General features: G+C 38.1%; 1 protein-coding gene and 1 long non-coding RNA gene across 11 annotated transcripts in view; one reads left to right on the plus strand and one right to left on the minus strand.

Moving 5' to 3' along the window:
• Positions 1-1,849: 1,849 nt before the first annotated feature.
• On the minus strand, positions 1,850-10,757 carry LOC127530078 (uncharacterized). The gene is made up of 3 exons (XR_007936609.1): positions 10,226-10,757; positions 9,299-9,396; positions 1,850-2,204 (listed from the first exon to the last, which is right to left on the minus strand). It is a non-coding gene; the product is annotated as an uncharacterized LOC127530078 (long non-coding RNA).
• The window catches only part of adgrb1a (adhesion G protein-coupled receptor B1a), a 154,870-nt gene continuing 135,629 nt past the window's right edge, over positions 4,212-23,452 (plus strand). For 4 of the 10 annotated variants that reach the window (XM_028817487.2, XM_028817485.2, XM_028817488.2 and 1 more), the window contains exon 1: positions 4,213-4,812. The gene's annotated coding sequence lies outside the window, so the exon portion shown is untranslated. Of the gene's footprint in view, positions 4,813-23,452 lie in introns of all 10 variants that reach the window. The other 6 variants (XM_028817484.2, XM_051935831.1, XM_028817486.2 and 3 more) reach the window with 3 other exon arrangements.

Genomic DNA, 23,452 nt, shown 5'->3' on the forward strand with positions numbered 1-23,452 from the left:
TTCAGCTACTTCAAAAACAGCCGACTTGGTTGACAGGATGGATTGAAAACATGCACGAAATGACAGCAATTGAGTGCAAAACAGAGGTGAAATGTCAGTGCTATAGCTTTCAAGGAGAAGATCATCAGCCATCGAGGTCAGATTTGATGATAAAAAGACATTGAACGTTGAAGCCACTGCATTGGTACTGGTTGTTAAATTTTTTTTTAAATCTATATGGCTCCGAGTAGGGCCCCCAAGTTCGTAGGCCCTTGTGCTTTGCACAATCTGCAAAATCCATTGCTACGCCACTGGCCTGATGAATCGAAAGCGATTATCCGAGTGGGGAGAGTATTGAGCGTGATCATTGCGACCCACTTCGCAACCCACCGCCATTGTAAACAATAGCATCTCACCACACACAGCCCCCAAAAGTGAGTCGCGACCCAGTGGTTGACAAACACTGCCCTGGTGTATATACTGTAGTTCCTTCTTTTTTCTGATCCTTTTTTCCCAAAACTGACTGTGAGTCAGTCTGATCTACTTCACTAATACTGGCAGCAATAGGTGAAAGTCAGGAATCAGTCTTTTCAGGACATCGTTCTATTGCAAAATGCATCAGTGTGAACACTAACAATATAGAGTTGGTAATTAAATTAATCTCAATTCTTAGTACTAGGGTGTTGTACTGTGTTAGCCATTATGAATGTAGAGAAACGCCAAGCAAAATGACACCTTTTATTGGCTAACTAGAAAGATTACAATATGCAAGCTTTCGAGGCAACTCAGGCCCCTTCTTCAGGCAAGATGTAATCAATTCTTAAATCTTAATCTCAATTCTTAAAAAGATAGCTGGAAGTGTTATTTCCTGCATGAAATCTATCTGAACACCAGATGAGCCTTCACGGTGAAACATACACAGTAAGACATTTTAGTCTGGAAATCAATCAGAACCTAAGCTTTGTGAATAAGCAAAACTATATGCTGTAGGTAACACTTTATTTTAGGTACTGCAAAAATGCACCTATTACTCCTATACTGGTATGTAGAGCCATCTTAACAGCATCATAGGCCCCCGGGTGGAGCAATGTGCTGGGGCCCTGTTTTGATAGCAAAACAGAAACATATATAGGCATCGTGGGTCCCTATGGTCCTTGTGCCCGTGCATAAAATGGCCCTGCTGGTATGTAAAAACATCTTGAAAAAGGGTGCTTTTAGTTTTCAAAATGCTTAGGGTTAGGGTTAATAAACTGGTTATTCAACTCTGTACAGTGTGACATCTTAAGTCTTTGATACATTGGCAAAGTGACTTACGAATATAAAAGATTCAGACTTTATACTGAAGTAGTCAATATGAACAGACATATGTCTCACTTAAACCACCTCTGAACATTGCAAAGAGAAATCATTTTAGTAAGCCACATTGCAGAGATAAATAACTGCTTTACTGATACTTTGTGAGTGTTAGGAAGACCAAAAACTGACTGTGATAAATCTTTGCTACGTAACAATACATTAGTAAGAGATGTTTTTGCAGTAGCTAAAATAAAGTGTTACCTCTAATTGTGTGGACCAACGTTAAAGAAATACAATATAAATTACTTGTTCATTGTTCATGTTTAAGCTGAAATCATTTTATTTAGGATTATAAACATGGTGTATTATATCAAAAACGTTACTGGATTACAAATAATACCTTAAATTAAGGTAGCTTTTAGAAAAAGGAATTCATGATTGCTAGCAAGTCACTTGGATAAACAACAGAACTAATCTTTAATTCTCTGAGAAAACTATCAGTAAATAAAACAACGTTCCCATATACAGTAAAAGCAATCCCCAATCATTTAACCTGCATTGAAATAGTACTGTGCTTATGAGTCATTTTCTGATGCAGCGCGCAAAGGTTACAACGGAATCATTACAGTATTAACTTGTAATTTCTGTGGAGGCGGGTCCCACTCCTGTTACCTTGACACATGAAATGAGCTGTTGACAGTCATCTGGCCGCTGGTGTCACGAGGAACGGGGTCTGAACCGCTCGGCGTAAATCGTGTTTTCAAATAATGAATCGCACCCTGGATAACCGTGTATTCCCGGGAGCTTCATATAAGCAGTTTAAGAGGGGGTCTTCTTTAGATGATAACGAGCTTCGTTGCAAATTTACACCTGCCGTGGCGGCGGTACTGTGGTGCGGTTTTACCTTCTAGTGTCTCCTCAGGCGCGATCTACAAAGAGAAGCAACAAGTCAGAGCGGTTCGTGTCTTTGTAAAAGCATACAAAGTACGTTCTTGTGTGTGTGTGTATGTGATGCTCTGATCTGTGTTCAACAGTGCCGACTATTGTTAAAAGCTGAAAATAAATAGCTTAAGTAAGACATTCAAGTAAACCGGGACGGTCGGAATAATCGCTGAGGAAATGTGAGAATTTCCAGAATATGTCATTTCTGTGATGACGCTGGGAAAGCGCATCACTGGAAACTATTTCCAATATGGCCATGTTCCGGCGGTTTGTGAGATTTTTTTTTTCTTGCGATGAGCGCCTACAGAACTTGCGACAGAGGGAGGCCGAGAGCCACCTCCGCATCCCCCCTACGCACGGCTCCCCCGCACCCCGGGTTCTTCTCACCCCGCCTCGCAGCTGTCGCGCCTCCACTCCTGGAGTACCGAATAAGGCAAAAACACAAGACGCTTGCGTGACAAAAACAAAATTAACCCAACTTAAATAAAGATCATTAACTACTTCACGGACAGCTACATAATGAAAACAAGGCATTAAAAATGACAGCGGTTGGGAAAAAGAGAAACGTTGAAAGATTTTAAATAAGAACAAGAAGAGATGTCAATAAATACCTCCAAAAGTTAGCGTTAACACAATCTCCGCGTACTGCTCCTGATACCCCAGAACTTTTCTCCTGGGGTGTCGCAAAAAAATAAACACCTCATTGTTTTAATAGTAGACAAATGGCCAGGGATATTTTTCTTACGCCCAGAAAGAACGGTCATAGAGAAGTAGCCGAATGCCTTTCACTTCAAATTAACCTCTGCTTAACTTGACTAATTTTTCAGGCAAGCCCATTCCTGCCCGTCTTCCAGATATTCCGGCTACAATTATTTTTTGCCTGTTTTTGGACTAATGTGATTATTTCGGATCTCTCCCATCATATCATAATACATTTGTTCACAGATGTGGGACAGCATCTTCTCCGCGTCTTGAAAGCGCCAGCGGCTGCCGATGCCATTTGTGCCATGGTTGACATGGTATCTACAAGATTTCCTCAAAAGACATTCCTAAACATAGCCCTAGGTTAGGAGTATCCTCAATGCGCAAGTATTTAACATTATAAGCCACATAATAAGCTATGATAGATAGATAGATAGATAGATAGATAGATAGATAGATAGATAGATAGATAGATAGATAGATAGATAGATAGATAGATAGATAGATAGATAGATAGATAGATAGATAGATAGATAGATAGATAGATAGATAGATAGATAGATAGATAGCACGGGGCTACGTATTTTTAAAAAGCCGCTAAGAGTGACGAAAAAGCATCCTTTATTCTTGATAACGGAAGCTGTTTCAGGTTACTATCTTAAATAGTGCACAAATATTACTGGTGCGAGTTGGTGGCAATTTTGAGCGCTCCTCCCAAAATGCCAGAGTTTCGGTGACATTCTCTATATTTCACTTCTGTTTTGCCATCCATCTCTGTTTCTGAGCTGTTTTTCAACTCTCACGCGTTCAGCTCCTTGTCGGGAAGCCTCTCGGTCTTTCTTAGACGTTTTCCAAGATCTTGTATTTAGTTCCCCTTGCCATGCGTCTTCAACTGCCAGTGCCTTATTCGATCATTCCTCTAGGTGCATCGCCCCCTCGGTCTTCCTCGGGACATCTCTAAGTACCTGACATCTTTTTCTGCCACTCACATTCTTCTTCTGTGTAAACTACAGGTTATGGAGACACACTTTTCCTTGCCCCTTTTCTTCACAAGAACCCCAAGTCACAATTACCGCTTTTACCACGCAGGTATAGCTAACCTATACGTCACCCTCAAGTTATTTCTGCCTTACTCGTTCATAAGTGATGGTGGCTCTTCGTCACGCTCTCTCGTGTATGTATGTGTGTGTTTTATCTTGCTCTCTGTGTCTCTATCTCCACCCCTCTCTCCATCAGCCCCCCTCATTCTCATTGACTCCGCTCCGCGATCCACGCACAGCTCTGGGAGGAAGAGGGGGGGCTCCTGGATATATGGTTTTGTGATGAAGCCGCCGGCTACAAAGACTGGATCCTGTTTCTGCGAACAGACAGAAGAGCGCCGAGACTGAGGAGGACAAGTAGCTGAAGTAGCGCGCCAGGAGAAGAAAATTCGCCGTTGAGCTGTGGTCACTGTACGCGTAAAGATCGGAATAAAATTACAGTGAACGGAGTTAAGCTACAACAGTATTTCGTTGGATCGTAGTTGCCAGTATCGTTTGAATGAAAGCTGCTTCATTTCAAAACTAGCTCAGAGATCCTGTTTTAAAGACATTTACGTACCTGGGATCGTATTTGCTGTGTATTTTTCTGTGGATTTGCAAAGTGACATTTAACTTGGGATACGCAAACGAAACTGTTCTTTTATAAAATCGATGGGTATATTTTTTATTCTTCTGTTTATTTATTCCTATTTGAATTGACAAAGACTTCATAATATTTAAACGTTACTTTTGCTGGGGTGGAAGATATCTTAAACAGCAGACTTTATTTTAAAGTACGATGGATCTGTTTTGAGGATTTACCCGGCGCTCTGAAGGAGTACGTTTTAGGAGCGAGCATTTCAACTTTATGCAGGTAGGTCATTTAGCGGAAACTTCGTTCCTTCAGTTGTTAGTAACTGTAGTGTGTCCGACACATCTCTTATATTGGTATAAAGGAGTAATAAGATGTGTGGGGAAACTTTCGTATTCTTGATTGGAATGGGATTAGAGTCTGAAGGCACTGCACTGGAAAATTCCGAATTGCCCCCAGTCGTCAAGAAATGCCAGGCTGTGCTTGAACTATTAACGGGAGATTTACAACTAGCGACTCAACACTTGACTTTCGCCGCATTGGTTATTCGAGTCGATTTGAGCCATTTACGATTCCTCCAACATCTTGCGCAAAAGAGGAATCGACCCTAGATGAGGCGGCACTTAATCACAGTGTGCGTTTAAAAGCGTACAATTACAATTACCTCAGTAAACGTAGGCACTTCAAAAGGCAGTGTAGACTTTACGTCTGTAGGATGTGGAAGGAAAATGGAGAACCCTTAGAAAATCCATGCGTACAACTGGGAGAATGTGCAAAGCCATTACAAGCATTGACTGAATATATCCGAGGTCACCCGTGAAGCAGCAGCGCCAACCACTGCGTCACTGCGCTGTTCATTTTGCAGTAAGTAATGTTCTGTTTGCGGAAAGAAAGAAAGAAAGAAAGAAAGAAAGAAAGAAAGAAAGAAAGAAAGAAAGAAAGAAAGAAAGAAAGAAAGAAAGAGCCCGCGCCATGTGCAATAAAAGTACGCACTTTGCTTTCTTAGTGGCATCTGGCATCGCCTCACAGATAAGGGGCTACACCGAATCTGTGTGTGCGGTTAGTAACACGGTGCATGACTTTGGGGGTTTGTTTTAAATCACGCCTCAACTCTGAACTTCTAATCCTATTCCAATTGGTTTTATAAAACAATAACGTGAAAATGATCATATCATAGTTGTTTTCTGCTCTTTTGGATATAAAATGATCAATCAGGTGAAATACCACAAACGGGTTTTGTCCGTGGGGAAAAAAAACAACTGTGCAATAGCTTCATTAAAAGGAACATCACTCCCTGTTTCCGTTGACAAAAGCTAACGCACTAAACCGCTTTACTTTTTCTTTCTCGTTAGTTTATTTTTTTTTTTCCGTTAATCTTCTTCACCTTCTCCTGATCATTGCTATTAAAACGGAAGAATGACTTGTTTGCCGTTCTCTGCTACCCTAAAACTGAATTACATGGGTTCAAATCAAGTAAAAACTGGGTGTACGACTCAGCCGGGCAGCTGTAAAGGGCTGGCTCCTGCCGCATATTCGATGCTGCCAGGTTAAACCTCGCGATCCTGCATTTGGATTAAGTCTCACAGTGTCATTGTTATAACATCTTCTGTATAGGTTAAGAAAATAGATGGACCGACTATACTGTTAAAACGCCAACTTAGCCATAGTCTGATCGAATGAATTTTTACGGTCCAATGTGACTTTGTGCCTTGTTTTTGAGTATGGGAAAGGCGCTATATAAGTAAATTGTATTTGTCGTCTTCTTACTTTAAGGAATGAGTAGGAATGTGGTAGCCTAATGAGGAGGCTCGATGTTTTCAGTTTTGGCACACGTATTAGTGACGGTGATGAAACTCCTACGAAGGGTAGGAGGAAGTTACGCGTGGGCGCTTCGGATGGAAGCTCCGAGCCGTGACTGTGAAAGTAAGTAACTTTTCTGAGCAAGACAACGCAATCTCATTGCCTTTATTTCTCTACTCCGTTTCTGTCGTCCATGTTTTCTAATTTATGAATTTAATTTCATTTATGTTTTGCACCTTGCACATTATTGGCTCTTGTTATATGAGCTTTCGATTGCCTTCTTCTTCTTCTTCTTCTTCTTCTTCTTCTTCTTCTTCTTCTCTCTCTCTCTCTCTCTCACCCCTCCCTCCTATTTATTCCTTCCTTTACTTCCGTCGCTCCCATTTCGTCTCCGCACTGCTGTTTCTTTTCTCTCTCTGTAGGGGGAGGTCTGGAAACACAGAATATTTCTCTTCGTAAAGATGATGCAGCTTAGGAGTGGTAATGAGTCCAGTTACGCGACGGCAAGTAAATGGCTTTAAAATGACCGATGTTTCTCTATAGACGCAGACCTAATTCAGCAGCAGTGACAACGGCAGGAGCTCATCCCATCAAACATTCTGCCCTGATACTAAGTAACAATTAGTGAAATCTTCTTGAGACATGACTTGTCATACATATTTTTCTTATTAAAAGACCTTCATAATATAGATACAAACACCATTACATACTAACGGCCATATAATGTATTTAATTTTAGATCTGCTATTTCAATAATTTGGAAGATAAACTTTGAAGTATACAGATAAGGTAAAAAAAAGATACTTAAACATGACAAGAAAGTAATGCTTTTGTTTAAGGGGACCAAAGGGTCAATTTATTTGTTTAGGTTTCTGGGAAATATGTCGTATCAGTATTACGGTCCCGTCTTCACTAGAATCGACTTTGAACAAGTATTACTCAATTCAAGAAGCATGATTTATTTATTTTTTTGTTGTTGTTGTTTAGCGTGCATTATCACCTACTCAAACTGAACAATCTGTATGTTATTTTACTAACTAAAAATATTACAGCAGCAAATACTTGTAACATACAAGGCTGATGACGACTACTGCTTGGCAACCTGAAAGAATGTGCCAAAGCCCCCCGTTTCTATGGAGTACTTACATACTCCAAACCGGTTCAGATTGACTAATGGCCCACCTGCGACTGCACTTAATGGATTCTTTTATATAATTTTTTAATTATGTAAAACTTTGGTTTATTTGACTTGAGTGCTTTAAGTAACAAGCTAAGCGTAAGGATTGGCCAATTATAATTTTCTGGAATAATAAGAAATATCTTGAATTTCGCCGTTAAGGCGTGCCACCTGACGCAAACATACTTTATCAGCGCTGGAGGTTTACCAAAAATTACCAAAATCTAGCGCTACCATTGGAAATAATAATAATAATAATAATAATAATAATAATAATAAACATCTATTTTTGCTGAGCATGGTGTGATGCATTTCAATTGTGTGAATTAAATGTTGTTTCGCGTTTCGATACATGACAGTGGGGCAGAGTTGCGGTTCGACTTGCGTGTGTAACAAATAAATAAAGAATGAATGAAATACGCAGATGTGTTTACTGAAAAAGAAAAATCTCAATTTCAGTTCAGGTAAGGAACTGGCTTCAATTCTTTGTTCGTTTAATTTCAGTTTGGTTTGAAGCCTGTATTCACGCGAAATATATATAAAAAAATCCTTATCTCCCTGATTTGTTATTCTTTAATGGATACTGACAATTTGGGGATACCTTGGCACTCAAAGTTGCAGTTAGTTACTTAAGACTTGAAATGAGAAATAATTACATATGTAGGCGATAAATAATTGTATTGACTTATTCAACAGAACACATGAAACGCAACATTCACTTGTAGTTTTACATGCCTCACATCTTCAGATTATAATAAGCCTGCAGTGCAAAGCGATCTTTAAAAGTCACTGCATATCATTATTGATCACATCGTCTTATAGTATATGTACCTTTCTAAACATATTTTCAGTAAGAGCTGTGCCTGCCATCAGCCATACTCAATAAAACTCGGTCCTTCAGTCCTGACCAAACTTTTTCTCTCAGGTCGAGTTTCTAGCAATTCAGACCTTTTCACTACTGGAGCAAAAACGTCCTATTTAAAGTGTTTGTCCCAACGTTTAACATTTGACCTGGAAAGACGGAGTTGTAACACTGATTGCTTTATGGACTTTGATTTACATTGTAATGTTTCCTACAGACGTCTATTCTTCCTGTTGAAGAAAATTCGGATTTCTTAAAATATAGTTTTAAATCTCAGCAGATTCGCAGTCTTTGGGATAACAAGAAGTTAATGGTTACTGCAACATTATCAGCAGCTCTCACGACTATAATTTATTTCACATAATGCTTTCTATTTCCATAATTGAAATCCTAAAATAAGTGAAAAGCGCAGATAACTAATGGTGGCTTAGATGAAGTAGGAAGTAATGATCGACGAAAATAAAAGAGCGAGACGAGTGACTCCGGCACAAACGAAGGCTGAAAATGCAGACCATGCATTGATTTTTGCTTAGGGGGATCCTATAGGCAAGTCATTTCTCATCCCAGCATTGAGTGTGAGAAGTATCCATTTGAACTGTCACCTACACTCGGCGAGCTTCTGAAAAACAAATGAACGAAAAATAGATAATAAAATAGATCTTTCCAACCTACAGCTGTACTTAAATTCTGAGGATGGCACACTTTGATCAAATGCATGTGTGAGAAGGACTTTATTTCCGATATCTGAATACGAATCACATGTTGCAACTCTTCATTAAAACAAGCTTAGTTAGCACTGCTGCATCCTCACCGTGGTGCGCAATTAAAAACCAGTCGCTTTCCCGACCCTACAACCCGACTCTTCGATAGCCATCTAAAGATTTTAAGCAACATAAATGCATTCTAAGAAGCAGTAAGAAGAGTTTCACCTTACAGTGGATCTGCTGCCTTTGAAAGTGGAGTGGAACGGAATCAGCTGTAGCTGGAGGGAAGAGCAGTCAGTCCTCCTGTGAAGCTGCAGTAGGGACTTCAAAGAAAGGCAAACGCAGTTCAATGAACATTTGTCAAAACCTATCTATCTATCTATCTATCTATCTATCTATCTATCTATCTATCTATCTATCTATCTATCTATCTATCTATCTATCTATCTATCTATCTATCTATCTATCTATCTATCTATCTATCTATCTATTAAAACATTCTTAATACAGATTCATAGCTAGTGTAAAATGCATATTCTTTAAGGTAAAACTTAAATGATCACAGATGAATGTCATATCTTTAGTTTAGATTAAGACTGGACAAGCAATGTATGCAGTTTGCATGTGTCCTTTATGTTAAACGTCACAGCTATTCATATGTGCCACAGTGTACATACACATGCAAGTTAGGAGAAGATTTTCTTATCATGTCATGGTGCATGTCGATCAGAAGGTGCTTCTTATTTTATTTATGAAGATAAATGAGACTAGCAGATGAAAGGATGCCAATTCAGCCATGGCAAAGTGCCACATGAGTGGTACTGCTTTAGAATTAGCAGTATGCATGTGTTTATTTTAATGTGATATTAATCCAGCCTTTATTCTTTTTTGCTGCATGTAAAGTACTGATGTACATTTTTTGTTTTGTCAAGAACATATTTTCCTGTGTTTCTCCCTTATTTGGAAATTGGTCCCCATTAATATATACAGTTGCATCTATATTTGCTGTTCTATCTCCTACTTTTCATAACCCAATATAACTGTATAAGATAACTGTATAACTACCATTTCATAGTAAGCACTATAGTAAATCACTACACAATAATAATTAAAGTTCAAAGGGGTAAACATGAATGAAATGCTTCCCCTTACATGCCTGCATTTCCGTCAACTTCTTTCTGTAGTGTAGTTAATCCCATGCTTGCACATCTTGATCCTGTGTATTTCCTGCCATAGTCTTCCTCGATTTCTGTATGCATTTTGGTCACACTCTTCCATCTGTGTAGATAAACACGTCTGGTTGTACAGATCATGCTTCTGTCGCTGAAGTCTTGCCATGTGTATCAGCTGTCTTTCCTTCCCTATTCCTTTGCCACCATTTGTACATTCTGGGTAAATACAATATACTTCATCAGCCTGCTCTGTGCCTCTTGGCTCTCCATATCTATTTAAAATTTTCTTGCTAAAAATTCGTCCACATCGTCATCTCTGCCAATGCCTTAATACATCCGCTTGAGCCTGCGTATCATGCATACAAACCATGTTGCATCTCCGCTTCTGTCTATGCAGAATTAATTCTGTTCTTTTGGCCTGGGAGTTAATGTGGCCATGTAGAAGACAGTGGATAAGTTAAGGTTCACAATGGAAGCCTATTTCCACCTCTAGACACTGCTTGGCTTATTGGGATTGGGACGTGCTTTGAGAGGGGTTCCTATTGCTGTCAGTTTTAGGAGTGTCTCTGAGACATTCAGGTTCAGGGCCTTGAAAATGCGTGCCAGTGTTGTGACAGTTGATGATGAAATGCTGTCCTGCTTATTTCATGCTTGTTTTCTTCATTAGTTAATTTGCATAATTGTATTTACACAGATTTTTAATGTTTATTATATTAGCAGCATATTATTTTAGCCATTAAATGCAGCTTTCTGACAATCTCCTTTACTGTTTATCTGCCAGCAGTAGTACCACAAATGCCATTTGTGCAAAAAAGAAAGATTGTTAAAAGCCAAAAGTATCAGCTGGGCAATTTCTGAATGTACGTTTGTTGTTTTTCTGTTCATAACTGGAATTTTGAGCCATTGGAACTTGGCAGAGTGTGTGTGTTGGGGGGGGCACCTTAAATTCAATTTGATGGAAATGCACCAGCCCTTCTGTTTGTTTTGTTGTTGTGTGTGGTATTCGAGGGTATGAACGGCAAAGCAAAGAGACAAGGCTGTCATCGAGACCTGTGGAGAGCAGGCGACATGTTGAGAGTCTGCTGACAGTATGGGCCGTCCGTAAGTTTTGTAGGTTGATTGCCCACTTTGGCTCTAGATAAACACTGGCAGGCAGTTTTGTTTAAAAACATAACTCGAGCTATGTAAGAGTGGAATATTTTTTTTCTATGACTATGAGATGTCATTACTGCTTTGGGTGAGCGATCCTGGTGATCAGCCTTGCAGCATTCCTGCTGAAATAACCCATGGACAGTACAAGCGATGCCCTTCTTCTTATGAGATTACAGGCCAACCGTTCATGTTTTACAAACACACACCCCCCAGTGCTCTGGGCCTCACTATGCTGTTTCAGGAGATTAACAAAGAGGAAGAAACAAAGTTATTCCACTCTTTAGGACATCTAGCGCACTGCTTTATAACCTGTGGTGTCATTTTGTTTTAAATTAGCCTTTCAGAAATTAGCATTATTATTGTCATTTTGCATGCACTCTTGAAATAAATGAGTGGTTAATGAAAATGGATGAGAGGATTAAACATTTTGTTAATTTTAATTATTTATTTATTGGTTTAATGAATGAATTTTATCATAACTATTAGTGGTGTTGTGCCCATGAATATGATTTGGAAATGTGAGCACCGACATTGGACTGAAGGATTAATTTAATTTAAGCATTTATTATTATTATTATTATTATTATTATTATTATTATTATTATTATTATTATTATTATTATTATTATTATTATTATTATTATCTGCAGATCATATATTGGAAACAGCAAAATGAGAAAATGGATGGGAATGGATGATAATTATTTTTATGGCATATGAACTTACTAGGCAGGTAATTAAATTTTACTCTTGTAAAACAAGAGGCCAGTCCACTGTACGTCACACGCAGCCACATGTGTCTACACTTGTAGTAGTAGTAGGAGTGTCAAGTGTGCAGAGTATTGTGAAATTCTTATTTGTATATCTGACCGACATGCTACACAGTGCCACTCTGCAGCGCCATGATGAACAAGAATGTATTTAAATACATTACTTCACTTCACTCAATGGAAAATACAAATCAGCTTACCTGATGTACTTACTCCTTACCCCCTTTGGCATTCCTGAAACCTTGTAGAAAACCCCTGAGGAAAAGTTCCAGAATCACTAGCACTGTTTTGTTGATCATTGGAAGTACATTCTGCAAACCGTATTAACAAATGTTAGTTGAGGTTTGAACATTAAGTGTAGCCATTGTGAGGCTAAATGGTGAAACAGCAAAACAGCTCCATTTTTTATGAGAACTATTAGGAAAACAATACTGAAACTATATGTTGGGCTGTGCATAAATATATCTGTGAGAACAAGGAAAACAAAATAACAAAGTCATACATGTGAAACGTCTAATTAAAGGTCCACATTAGGCTTAAGGTAACAGCTAAACCAGCATGAATGGGTGTGGAGGTGGGAATTCAATTTTTTAAGGTTGAAAGACATAAATTCTAATGCCACTCCATCCAGTATGAGCTTGTGATGATGTTGGGTTCAGCTTGGGTCCCTACAATCTTATGCTGGATTTAAAGAGGTTAATAATGGGTAAATGGATGAAAGGAGTAATATCCATTTCAATCTCAAACTGTAAGCATTGGGAATTTTTTAAATTAACCTAATTTCTCACTTTAGTGTAATATTGGGGTACTCCGTGGAAGTTAACTGAAGAGTGTGGATGATGATCATACAATACTTTAAAAAATTGCAGTATAATGACAATCGTAATTATCTATCTATCTATCTATCTATCTATCTATCTATCTATCTATCTATCTATCTATCTATCTATCTATCTATCTATCTATCTATCTATCTATCTATCTATCTCTCTCTCTCTCTCTTTCTCTCTCTCTCTCTCTCTCTCTCTCTCTATCTATCTATCTATCTATCTATCTATCTATCTATCTATCTATCTATCTATCTATCTGTGCTTCAGTGAACCCACTTTTACAGAGTTTAGCACTATTGACTTATTGTGTAAAATTTCTGTATTTTCATTATGTGCAAAGTTTCTTCCTCGGCAGATTCTTTGTTCCCCAGGTATATGTGTGTGAAAGAGTGCATCAGTGTTGCTGTCATGTGCAATGTTGTCATCACAACAAAGTTAGGAACGTGAAAAGGTTAAACAGGTTTTGCCAACAGCTTGACAAAAAAGAGACATATTATTTTAAGTAAAACAGACAAGGACTATTTTATAATTTATGAAGATTAAAGGTTTATTCATTTTCTTTGTAGAAACCTCATCACAGTAACTGGATGCAGCAGTCATATCTCAGCGTGGGTGTCTCCTTTGTGGATATGGCATGTTTTCCTGGATTTTTTTTTTATAATGAGAAAGAACTACACGGTGAAATTACAGTCTTAGAGCATGCCTACTCTTGAAAGCCCAGGTTTACACCTGAGTTCAAAAATAATACCACATACAGGGCCAAATCAACACCAGCTGATGCCCTAAGCGCAGCTCAACAATGGTGCCCCCTTGGCCTTAACTGACTTTTTAACTGACAGCACATTGAAATTCAGTAAATGTTGAAGGTCAAATAAGAGATTAAAATGTGCCTAGTTTATGTGAAAAATCAGTAAATGTAATCATTAAATAAAGAGTTTAAGGATCCATTACACAACTCAGCCGATGAGTTAAATGCTCGTCAGATTCTGCTAGTTGTGTTTGCTTTCGACAGGAGCAGATGTGATATCTGAAGGCATCTTCAAACCAAACTGTTAATCTTTAGTCATATACCATGACAAGAAAAAAACGTTTTAACAATGCAGACTAAAGTTAAAGACAGCAAAAAAAATTCAAGTAAAGTCAATTGCGGCAGTGAAAGAGTTAAGGGCAGGATAGCCAGGGGGAAAAAACTCAATGGCGCCCCCTTTGCCTTGTTGCCGTAAGCAGGCGCTTATTTTGCTTTAAGTTTAATCCAGGGCTGGCCACATAGATTTGTGTATTGCTTCTTTAGTGAAATTTCAATTTGTGAGGAAAATGTCACATTATATTTAATATATTATATGACATTGTAATGTGCCTTTGTTTGTTTTTTGTTTATTTGTTTTTTATGTAATTTTTAAAATAATTCTCTAGCTTTTTCAATCCTGCACTTCATCTCATTTTTAATATGGGATAAAACCTAAACCCCTGAATCAACCTTCACACCATTCATCCTCCGATTCTTTCATGCCCACTAATGATTAATGAGATATGATCTCCATTGGTTTGTTTTTATTTCTAATGTTCCAGCTTTCCTTACAGTGCATAATTTGTGAGATTCTGTTATTTTCACTTTTCCAAAAATAGATACTGCATGCTGAGCAACTGTGTTAGCTAAAAGTCTGAGTAGAGCAGGACAGACATACAGGATTTGCTTTACTGTTGCGATCTCTCAGTCTCTGGCCAAAAGGTCACAATATTGATTTGTTTTGAAAAATTGAGACTATTTTCTGAAGCAGTTTCCGTTTAGAATGATATTGTTACCAGTTGCTGTAGTTGTTGCTGTTGCAATTCTTTTGAATTCATTTCGGTTCAGCCTAATAGTTGTCTGACAATGTAAGAGGCTGTGCTATTTAGACAAGCAGATGGGTTGACTGAGACCCCTCTTCTGTCCATACCAAACCAAAGACTATTAAAGTTGATAAAAATGGCTACTATTGCATATTACTTGGTAAAAGGTCTTCCTTCCTTCCATTTCTTGTTGTCTGCAGCCACTGTTTTAAGAAGCAAAAGAATGATATTGTGCTCTTTCACACTGTCCTGTAAATGCTGAACTCCTTACAGCAGGTTATCCCTAAGTCCCACCTGACCACTAACATACAGTTTCTTTATTGTGCATCTTTTTCTAGTATTTTAAAAGCAGTTAGTTAGTTTAGCTTTCAGGGAACTGCTTCAGATCTTAGATGCCAAGCTGGTGAGCAAGGTGCTGATCCTGTTGAAAGTGTACTGTATCTGCTGTAAATACACTTTGTGACCTCAAGTCTGAGTTTTGTTGCTAGTGCCAGTTATACCTGCCTAGCATTAATTCTCTAAAACCACAGTGGCAATTAAATGTGAAATAGTCATCTCGAAGACCTGCCTTACATCACCAGTATTCCTATAGGCTCCCAGCAGAACCTGAATCTCACATTGGGGTTGGTGAAATTGGCTAATGGTGTATCTGCTGTAGCCTTTTAGCATCTATTTCACTATTGCTTTTCCCCACCTGGTTTTCTTTTGAAAGTGTAAACTGTGCTCCCTCAATTAACTATCGATTCTTTGTTCTTATGAAATTGAACGAGTAACATTTACTGTTAGGGATAATTTGTCTTACAAATGTCACAGGCTTTCTTCATCGTCAAATGACTTTGGTCCTGAGGGGCTCCAAGTGAGACTTAAGGCCGGCAGTGTGCCTTCTAACTTTTGTGTAATAAATCTTGGTGTCTTGAATCATTTCTTTCTTTGAGAGATGACTTATCGTTATGAAGAAAGCTTGAATTTTACCTAACAGACTTCTCACTTCAATTCCTGCTTGTTGTTTATGATCTACTGTATATTATTTGTGTTTAATTTTATTAAGCTTACATTATGGTATGGCTCCTAATTTTGTGCCAAATAGTGCTTATCATAAAAGACACTATGCTGTAAGATCACACAGAAGTAAGAGAGATATTTGTAAATAGATTGGTTTAGCCGGGTACATGGAGTAATAAATATATTTTGTGGTTGGATAATCATTCTTTAAATACAGCATTTCTTTACCAAATAGACTTGCAAAGTAATTTTAGTATAAAAATTACTAAAATACCACTCAAAGAGACTTTTATGGAAATGAAACCAAGAAGAATCCTTAATTTTTCACAGGGCTGTCTGCCACTATAATAATATCACATATTTAGCATCCAATCTATGCCCAAATCCTGAGAGTCTTACACTGCTTCTAGCTATAAACTCCTTATGTCTAACATTTTTGAGATTGCATAATTTAGAGTTAGAAGTCATGTGAGTTGATAACCCTGGAAACATATCTATGGAGTTAATAAACCTCCTCCTTCTTGGATGATCCTACCTAACCTCTTGTCTTTAAGCTCACTGTCTTAATGCTGTGTAAACAGAAGTCTTAGATAAGCTTGAATTTCTAGTATGTGAGTGTGACAACATAGCTCTCTTACCGAAAAGCAAAATTAAATCAAACGCAATTACTTTTGCAAGGTGAATAAGAGGTCTACATAAGTCTGGCAGGTATAGATGGCACAACATTGAAATATGCATAATGGTACTTTAGATACACTTCATAGAGTTTGGGATGCAAACTTGCACTAAAATCTCAACAAAATTGTAGGTAAAAAGTGTGTGTGAACTCTGAAAGTTAAGCCTTCATCTAGTAAAACAGATTTAGTACTCTTATACCATAAACCTTGTCATAAAATATGTGAACACTGCGATTTCAGCTTGTTGGAAGATTAAAGTTCTAATAAGTATACATATGGGTATCGGCTGACATAGGTTGCTTTAAATTAAAGCTCAAAACTTGTAAAATTTGCAAAAAATTTCTGTCTAAGCGTGAAAATCAATTCAAAACACTGTAAAATGTAACTTTCACTATTTTGAGAGTATCAAATACAATAGCTGATTATGAGAGGATGGTAATGCTGAGACTCCAGATGCAAATGATAAAAAAGAGAGCATTCTTCTACTCGAAGCCAGTGGCTCTCGTGTTCAGACCTGGGGCAAACTGTGGTTGCGGGTCTTTGTCTAAGCACATTTATAATCACTGACTAATTTTAACTACACTTGATCTTATTGGTTATTTATTGTTTTTTTACTCCCTCATTCTTCATTCAACAATCACATTAATTTGAGATTTACATTCATAAGAAATTCAGTAATTTTTGCTTAACTCTCCTTTCTCCGTTTTCCTAATTTATCACCCTTTACTGTGGCGTTTACTCCCTTAATTATATCCCAACAGCACTGCAAAATGGTTTGGGGCAGCCATCCTGTATACTTGAGAAGTTGGCATAAGAAGGCAAAGCAATTGAAGCAATAGGTGTTTACAGACATTAGTTCAAAACAGAACTGAAGAGATAGGCACAATATGGCGGTTTTAAAGCCAGTCAGGAGAAATTATGTCATCAGGGCAGGAACTGGAAGTGTTTTGTCACTGGGCCCAGAACCGGAAGTGATATCATCGAGCCCAGGCAGAATTTCCTATGATTGGTCTGCAGGAAAAAAAGAGAAAAGTGCCACCCCCTGCTCCACCATCGAATTAACCTCTTTTGAGCTCTTTAGCTGCCTCCCATGTGTATGTCTGTGACACCCAGTAATGATAATTAACAAGAAGCAGAGTAGACACCAAGGCAAGTGACTCTGGATGCTGAAAGACTGCAGTTGTTTCTGTGTCGTAAATACCCACTCATATGGGGATTAGTAAATAGTGGCTTAAATACCCAGAATGCCTGAAAAAGAGGATGAAAATCAAGATTTAAAGCAATAAAATGTCCCCATGTAACAAACAAAAATGCATTCTGTATTCTAATAAAAATTAGCAAACACAGCTTTTTAACTTTCAGGACTGACACCAAAACCCAGAGCCTGGGAAACAGCAGCTACTGTAACTTAATTAATGCAGGAGTCCAATTAATAGCAGAAGTTGGTTGGGATGAAAACCTGCAACTCCTACGATTGAAAAAATATTATAATAATCTAATAATTAAAACAACTTAAAAAAAAAAAAAAATTATAGATAGTATAATAAGTGCAAAAATAGGTGTATACAATTGTAAACTTTTGAGCTTTTATGCTTTCAGTAACTCTATAAACCCTATAATTCATGTCATTGTGATGAAAGAAAGAAAGAAGGTGCTTCACTTAAGTCAAAGGGCAAATGATAAAACTGTTCTGAGCTAGACTGCCACAGAAAAGATGAAAAAAAAAACAAACCTAAAGGTCTATAACAACCATCTGAAAATTGAAATTTGCTTTTAAGGACACCTAGTGGAAAAAAGTAGAAATGAACTGTACCTAGAAACTAGGAAGCCACACAGTCACACTCAAAGTTGTAATTGCTGAGTCTCATGTTATTGAATCCAACATTTTTTTATCTTTTAAATTAAAGGCTGAAATCTTGGGCAAGACTGACCAATTGGTCTCTTCATCTCTGTAAACTTTCCTAGTGTCGATTGTTTAGAACAGAATCTAGAAAGAACACACAGACTTTCTTGAAGCTGTCCAGCTCAACAAATGAATATTGTGGGAAAGGAATCAAAAATTAAAAAGGAACAACTTTTTATGTACTTTTAAGCATGAGAATTCTGAGAAGAGCATTAGTCTCCCTGCTAAGTAACTTGCATTAGTTATAAAGTTTCATTAATCGATCACTGAGTACACATCAATGGCATCAGAATGACTTTTATTGTAGAAAAGGTCTGAACAGTGCTGTCAAGTTCAACAAATGAAAACAATTTTTTTTGATTCAGTCATTATGCCACTTTACTGGTCCAGTTCATGTAAGGGGGTACTTACCTCCCAATCTGTAGTTTTGGATAAAATACAGAGAGGTGAAGCAATTTGAAAAGCACAGAGGCATTGCCTGGACATGACAGAAGTATGCAGGCTGCTGTCAGCATTTTGTTTTGTAGTGAAAGTGACTGCTGGTTACTTTAGCCGCTGATCCGAGTGTAAAATGCAGTTTACAGTTGTGCTGTATTTGTCCTTGTATGGTGCCTTATGATGGGGCTTGCTATAGAAAGGAGCTCTACAAAATAAGAGTTTGTTAGAGGTCTGTCATCAGGCCAATGCTATGACCTAGAATATGTTATAGATTAAGTAAAAAAGGTTATTTTTTCAAGGACATGTTTTTGTTCTTCCTATAAAAAGTTCTGCCTGGCAGAAAGGAAGCCAGGAATGACAAAAACATCTCTGCTTCCTGTCAACAAGCCTGGAGTAATCAATGTCATAATCTAGTGATGAATAAGCAGCAGTGTGTATAAGTTTCTTTCGTAACAATTTAAGAAATGTGATGAAGTGTTCCTCCAGATTTATTTCGGAATATGCATTTGAGAAAAGAGCTCCTGCTCTTTCCTAGCATCTCACTTACTTGTTCCATTTTCATAATCCAAAGGCGGTCTCCTTATGTTTTACTGTGTTGCTGATTTGCACTTTTTGCCTTGCTTCATCACTATAGGATCTCTGGTGTTTTAAAGTATCACAGCCCCCCAGATGAACCAGCTTATTGTGTGTGTCATCTATCAGTTTACTGCCTCATCACTTTATCTCTTTCTTGTATGACACGTTGATCTGTCAGCTCTTCAACCCCCTGACTCATCATCTCGCAATTCAGTCAATCACTTACCTTATCTCACTTAGGACCAGAAGAGAACAAAGACACTGTGATTGGACATTTTTCTGTTTCCTCCTTTTTCTAATCTAATATTTTGTACTTAACATTATGTGTTAACTGAAACGATCTAAAGGTTTTTTAGCTGCTTTAATGATTCAGGCAAACCCTTTAGGAATTTTTAAGACAAGTTGCAAACATCTGTTTATTCCAGCATTATCTGTCCCAGCAGAGTAAGCCAATCAGTCATTTTGAAATCAAAGCTCTAACTTCATTGAGGTAATATTATAGATGTTTATAGTTAAAAGGAAAAAAAAAATTGGAGCAGTAAAAAAGTGAGCTGACTTCTTTCTGAAGGTTCAAGCATGTCTGGTATCCAGTAGAAACAAATGCTCCTGTGCCTGACTTTTGCATTTGGAGCTCCTTTTGATACTAAAGCAACAGTTGAAGGTAATTTTTTTAAATATTTTGATTTTCTTTATCCAAAGCAGTTTTCAGATTTCAAAAGTATAACATAATTTATCCGTATTTCTATACTTTGTGCACTGACAAGTTAAATTATTTGTTCAATTTCATACTTTTAAGTCCAAGGTGTGGATTTAACCTGCAGTACAGATAATTTATATAGGGTCTTTTATAGTTAGCATCATCCCATATTTTGTACATCTTCCTCTCTACTTCTACATTTAGAGCATTTGCAGAGTGATTCATCCACAGTTGGATCATGAAGTGAATGGTGGTGGTGGATTGAGCAGGCAACGTTTTTCTATATTATCTAGCCAGGGGAGCAAGTCTGACTACTTCTTTTTAATAAGCTCAAAAATTAAGCAGTTTGATCCTCATAAAAAAGATATTAAATCTTCATCTTCTTATTTTGGCTGCTCCCATTAGGGGTTGCCACAGTGGATCATCTTCTTCCAAATCTTTCTGTCCTCTGCATCTTGTTCTGTTATACCCATCACCTGCATGTCCTCTCTCACCACATCCATAAACCATCTCTTAGGTCTTCCTCTTTTTTTTCTTGCCTGGCATCTCTATCCTTAGTATCCTTCTCCCAATTTACCCAGCATCTCTCCTCTGCACATGTCCAGACCAACACAATCTCGCCTCTCTGACTTTGTCTCCCAAACGTCCAACTTGAGCTGACCCTCTAATGTACTAATTTCTAATCCTGTCCAGCCTTGTCACTCCCAATGCAAATCTTAGCATCTTTCACTCTGCCACCTCCAGCTCTGTCTCCTGTTTTATGGTCAGTGCCACTGTCCCAAACCCATATAACACAGCTGGTGTCACTTCCGTCCTGTAGACCTTCCCTTTCACTGTTGCTGGTACTCATTTCTAATCCTATCCATCCTGAAACTCGGCTGATGCTATGTGACTCTTGAGTGAGCATTCACCTCCACCATATCTCTGAGAGTGAACAGAAAACTCATTGCTCAATAGGTTTATTCAATGTAAGCAGTTCCATAAAGCTGTTTTGTGGCATCTGACCGAGACTGGACTTGATACTCAGAGCAGTGCTCATTGTCATTTTGTTTCTTGGCTTTATGCTGGTCAGATTTCTGACAAATCGGTTGACTCTTCATATAAGTGGTATCCTTAAAAGCAGATTGCTAATTAGACTTCAAGCTTTGACATTGTTATGCCCTCAGATAGCCAGAAAGCACAAATATTGAGATACAGAGAGTGGACCAAGATCAGCAAGTATGATGATCAGTTGTCCAGAAGATTGAGGACAAGATCCTCACCATTTCATTGGCAGTAGGCAGGGACCAAAATGCTTAGCCACTGTCACCAAATGTGCACATTCTCAGACAGAGACAGGACAGACTTCAACCATCTTAGAAAAAACAGGTAGCACTGACTAAGAAAATGAATCCCAGACAGCAAAAATCCAGGTATTTTACAAATAAGCATTATGGGCTCAAGTAGAAGCAAAAAAGAGAAGAATTACAATGACAAGTGAGAGAGAGAGAGAGAGAGAGAGAATGGGTATAGATCTAACTGGCCACTTGTTAAAAGAAAAGATAGGTAGCAAACAAAAGAGCTGAGCCCACCTGAACAAGGGCTATTATACAGAAGAAGAGCTGAGGTTGTAGCCGGTGTGCAGACTGGCTCTTGATGGAGGAGAAGCACAACCAGCAATCATGCCATAACAACTCAATGGAGGTCGCTGATAAATCTGCTGCACTGTTTACTATAATTAAATGCAAATGTACGAAATGCAAGTGAAGGATAGTGGCGACTCTGCTTGGAGGCATAGTGAGAACAGATCAGGTTTTTCAGGGTATAGTGCAGCAAGTTTTGGGAAAGGGGATGTGCAGTTTACGACGAGAGTACTACTGGACAGCTATTGACTTCGGTAGGAGAATTAATCCTTTGATTTTAAACTATAATAAAACACCCTACACCAGCAGCCTAGGAACCCCAGATGACTGTGATAGGCAGTATGAGATTTGCCCTGTGCAATACTCTAATTATTTAATTTATTTAATTGATTTTCAGGTTGAATCATATTGACTAATTGATGGTGTCATCAACAAAAGAGAGCAAATTATACAATTTAAAGAATTTCCTGACATTTACGATACACACAGTGCATGATTTGATAAGCAGTGGTCCTAAGTGACAGCTCCCTTTCATCGTATGCCAAGCTGCTGTCAAGTCTTCCCTGTCTTTGTCTACAACAGGGCAGGTGCCGGGTTATGTGACAAATATCTCACCTTTACTTTGGTCTGAAAGTCACTGACAGAAATTCCTGGTGAACTGCAAATTGCATGCTTCTCGTTTGTTCTATCGGCATGTCAGATGCTTTGAAGCATCATGTCAGAAATTCATCAAGCCAACTGTTGCTCTATGAGAATGTGTTTAAGAGTGACTGAATCATTTACTGTCCCACTTCTGATAATCAGGCAGTCCTCACTGATTTGTTTCTTATGTAAGGCTCACCTGGTCATTCAACTTGCCTGTGCTTAAAAATATGTGTTGCTTGGTTCAAAATTTTGTGATGATCTTTTCTGTCTGGGTCTTGTTCCTGCCTTGCATGCTGCTTCAATGAAGTTTCTGATTCCCTACAGATTTGTCTTGCCAACTCTTGGATTTTCTTGTTCATCCTTTTGTTCTAAACTTTAGTTATTTAGTGTTAGCCTCCTTTCTTATTTGTCTAGTTAGCTGGTTAGCTTCTTCGCTGTAATTTTCTGCAGTTTGGAGTTCTCATTTTAGCTTATGATTGTTCATCTTTGTTTCAGATTGAAAGTCATTTTTTTTGCATGGGTTTTGAATGATTTGATGTATTTTGACTGATGGTGTTTCATTTTACAAGCTTTCTGTTCTGATTTTTAGTAATGCTATGTAAATCCTTCAGTTGCAGTTTTGATGCCTCAGCCTTGTATGGAGAGATTCTACCAGGACCACTGTTGGCAAAAGTAATTCAAAGTAATATTTATTTGTGAAAACTGAACTGGAGTCCATGCAATTATTCTAAATTGCCAGGGATTTGTTGTAGAGCTTTTCACATTTTCACTTCAAATAACCTGCCTCGACTGTTGATTTTAGCTACCTTCAGACGCAGAAAGCTGTAATTTAATGATCTCTGCAGTGGCCTCTAAAACTACCAATAAGAAAACAGCAGATGTGTGTGTATGCGTGCATGTGAATGCATGTGGCTAATTTTTTTTCAGTGCTGTGCATTTGTTTCTTTGTCATTCTTGAGAGTGACTCAGTTCCAGAATGACTTAGCTTTTTAGAGGCTATGGACAAACCTTTCAGCTAAGACAAAGCATTAAGAGTTGCTGTTGTTTCCAAGCATGCAGCTTTAT

The sequence above is a fragment of the Erpetoichthys calabaricus genome, chromosome 13, assembly GCF_900747795.2.
Source record: "Erpetoichthys calabaricus chromosome 13, fErpCal1.3, whole genome shotgun sequence".
NCBI lineage: Eukaryota > Metazoa > Chordata > Cladistia > Polypteriformes > Polypteridae > Erpetoichthys > Erpetoichthys calabaricus.